Source organism: Monodon monoceros, unplaced genomic scaffold, assembly GCF_005190385.1.
Source record: "Monodon monoceros isolate NGI ecotype Baffin Bay Population unplaced genomic scaffold, NGI_Narwhal_1 Super_Scaffold_21, whole genome shotgun sequence".
In the NCBI taxonomy this organism is placed as follows: domain Eukaryota; kingdom Metazoa; phylum Chordata; class Mammalia; order Artiodactyla; family Monodontidae; genus Monodon; species Monodon monoceros.
In genome coordinates this window covers 84,201,313-84,205,375 of record NW_021703778.1, presented here as the reverse complement: position 1 = coordinate 84,205,375, position 4,063 = coordinate 84,201,313, and positions in this window count along the sequence as shown.

The following is a 4,063-nucleotide window of genomic DNA, read 5'->3' as shown; positions in this document are numbered from 1 at the left end:
TTGGTGTTTTGCACTTCTGTAAACAGTTTTAGCTTCTAAAAATACTTGGGTTCTCTGGGTTCTCTTATGATCAAGGAAAGGATACCTCTGTTGGGATCACATAGAAACTTACTTTCTTGTGTTTTTCTGCATTTAACTGTTACATAAATCTGTGTGGTGACCTCACACAGTTTCTTTTAAATTAAATGCACATCAATTACCCCAAAACCTGTATTATTTAATTTGCTATATATTACCCCTTCAGTAACTTATTTTTTAATTGCTTATAAAGCAATTAAAGCAATGCCTTTCATTCAATAAATTTGAATTCTTTCACAGATACAAATTACTGTATAAACTGAATTGAAGGACAATATAAAGAAGTTAAAATTATTCCTAATTCGTCCCTTCTCTTCAGTGATCTAAAAAATGTCTTTTTAAACTTAAGATTCTTTGTGAGGGTGGCAAGAAGAGAATCCTCAGTTTATTTTTTTTATTTTTAGGTTTATCCTTTTTTTTTAACCTCCCTTTTTTGTAGACCCCAGGTTAACTTGGTAGAGGTGTGTTTGTGAAAGGAAATGTAACTTGGGAATTTCCAGTTAGTTTGTTCTTCTGAATTTCATTCTGTCAAGTAAACTGTAGTTATGTGACCTTCCCTCAGTGAAGTAGCAGTAATAGGCTGCATCCAAGAAAATATACAATTTAATAGGGATAAATAGATGTAAAGAGGTATGCTTAGGCCACTGGGTTTGTCCAAACCAAGTACCTTTGAGTAAGTCTCGGCAGCATGAATTAGCTTGATTAACATCTATTGCAGCCTTCTTGGTGTGCTTTCCTTTTCTGCATTTCCCAAACCCCTTTACACCAGGACTTTTTCAATCAGATGCACTAGTGTGAGACTCAAAAGGCATCATTTTGCAGGTGTGGGTCATACAGATGGAATGCTTCTGGAGCTGGCAGCTCTCTTGGCCACCCAGTTCCTGGAAACACAGGTTAGAGTTTTTTTCTCTGTCCTTCTAGTGATTCTCTAGGCCATTTAATACCCTGCAGTGTAGTGTTTTCCATTACTTTGGAAATGTAACTATGGGTCACGATTCATTAGTGAGTCATGAAATCAACTCAGTGGGTCATAACTAGCATTAAAAAAAAAAATAGAAAAACAGCAGAGGACAACATGTCAGATGGGTAAATATTGTGAAGATTATTTGAATTATATATTTATGTGTGCATGTGTGTACTGGGTCATGGTATAAATTATTTCTGAAGTCAGTAAAATTTAAATAAATTCTTTTCTGCTAAACTAACCAGTCAGGTTCTCTGAACCCTGACCAATACGGAGCAACAGTTGAGTAAGAACAAAGAGTATGATGTGACTACCAAGAGATATGGTCTTAGCTTACACTGTTAACATTAAGTCCACCATATTAAGCACTTACAAACTACTCATTTCTTTCTCATAACATGCCTGTGGGAGAACAGATGAAACAAAAATAGATAACAAAATTCGGCTCAGACATTTCAGCTAATGATGACCACTATTAAAATTCAGGTCCTGTGGCTTCAAAGCTCATGTTCTTTGCAGTATCTTCAGTCTTTCAAGTGGTAAAGAGAATATAGAATGGAAGAGATGGTTGATGAAAATCTTCCTCTAGTTTGTTCATACCTGGAATATGTTTCCATCTTGGTACCATATTTAAAGGAAGATGCTCAGATCTGAAGCTACTCTAAAGTTAGAGACCAGAATGATATCCATGGGGGATAGATGAGAGACCTGGTATGGAGGTTTTTTTGTCTTAAGTTTTGGTTTTTGTCTGGAGAAGTGTATTTGTTGGGATGGGAGGAATGGGGTGGGGGGTGGCTGAAAGTCCCAGGGATATAATAGGTGTTCTTATAGTCTAAAGACTCAGGGAATTAGGCTTGTCATATGTGACCTGAGGGACTGAAGCTAGGATCAGTGAATTTAATCTATAGAAGAGAGTGGCTGTGAGATAATAGAAAATAGATATTGGTCTCTGACCCCCTGGTGATAAGAACACTGGGAACATCTCTTGTTCTATATTGGTCTTTGACCTGTTTTCCTGACACGGAGCTCCTGAAACCCTTGTAATTTTGTGGGTGGTAGTAGTGTCTTGTTCTAATGGGGTGACTCTGGGTGGGCTCCTGGATGGCTCCTGAATGAGGGCTGGTCACTGGAAAGATGGACTGAGACATGATCAGAAGCTTAGAATTTTCAGTGCCCCCCCCCGTTCCCCCCTCCCTTCTCGTGAAGGGAGAAGGGCTGAAATTGGAAGTAATCATGGATCGTTCCTATGTGATGAAGCCTCCATAAAATCCCAAAAAGAACAGGGCTCAGAGAGCTCACAGGTTGGGCTGGGAGAGTGATGCGCCTGGACAGGTTATGGAAGCTCCGTGCCCTTTCCCACGTATCTTGCCCTCTGCACCTCTCCCATCTGTATTTTCACCTGTATCTTTTATCATGTCCTTTTATAATAAACTAGTAAACATAAGTGTTTTCCTGAGTTCTGTGAACTGCTCTAGGAAATTAATCAACCCCAAGGAGAGGAGGTCTTTGGAACTTCTATAGCTGGTCAGAAGCACAGGTGAAAACCTGAGCTTGCAGCTGGTGTCTGAAGTGGTGGTGGGAGGGATGGCTGGGGGAGAGTGGTCAGTCTTATGGGACTGAGCCCTTAACCTGCAGTATCTGAGGCTATCTCCAAGTACACAGTGTCAGAATTGAGAAATTGTAGAACATGCAGCTGGTGTCACAGAATTGCTTGTTGTGGGAAAAAGCTTGCACACGTTTGGTGCCCAGAAGTGAAGTGTTTTCTGTGAGTAGTAAAGGAGACTCACAGGGAGGGAAGACATGTTAGGAAAGAACTAAGTTTTTCCCTACACAGGAAGGAAAAAAGCTGTTTTTCCTTAACAGTGGCATAGGGCAGACTCATGGAACTTGCCTAAAACAGTGAAAAAAGCAAAGAAAGTGCAAATGCCATATGGAAAAAGCAAGAAAAGGAAATGCCATGTGAAAGAGTACAATACAATCTGTTGGGTTGGGGTTATTGGAGACATTTTCTCTTATGTATGTAAAGTTCAAATATTTTATAATATTTTTACTCTGTTTTATTATGAAATACAACATTTAGAAAAGACTATGAAACAAAAGTGGATGGAATAGTGAATAACTGCAGAATAGGAACACCTAAATAGTGGTCTGGACCAGTTTTCTAGGAAGTGAAACCCTATGTTAATAAGGCTTGGTTCCTGAGCTCATTTCATCTTTGCCTTATTTCAATCAGCTAGATTCAGTTGGTAGCAAAGGAAAACCAGGAAGCAGCACTTTATTAGGGCAAGTCTTCCTTTCTGCTACAAAGGAAACCAGTTTTTTACTGATGACCAAAGAGAAGCATCATTTTCACATGTAGGGCTGCACTTTGATTATCAATTAACTGCAAATTGCATAGCAATTACCATTCAGTTTCTTTCCAGGCAGTTTTCCTCTCCCTTGACAGTTCTACCTCACTAATGATGCCCACTATCCACTCCTGTCCTTGGTGCTGTATACATCAGAAGAGAAATAATCAGGGAGACTCCTACAAACTAATCTGATGCTCCTTCAGTTAATTTCCTTTGGTGGCTATCTGTAGAGGAAGCTACATACTAGTATTTAAACAGGGAGCCTAAATGAATGGGGGGATGGAGGTGGGGGAAGGCCCAAGATTTGGATTTCAAAGCACCTTCCCTACACAGTACAGTAAGTCCCCTACATATGAACCTTCAAGTTGCGAGCTTTCAAAGATGCAAACATGCGTTTGTATGTCCAGTCACGTAAGTTAGTTCATGTGTCTGGCGTACGTTGTCACGTATGTGCATCCGCTACAAGTGGTTTGCTTGTGTACTTTACTGTATAGAGTACAGTAGTACAGTATCTTTATTTCAAGCCCAGGATGTCTGGAAACAAGCATAAAAGCAGCGGTGATGTAGCTGGTACTGCTAAGAAGTGCCAGGTATTGGAGGCCCAGAGAAAGCGTGAAGAGAGACAAGAGGAAGAAGTAACTGTAGAACTGAAGAGATTCATGACGCAGGA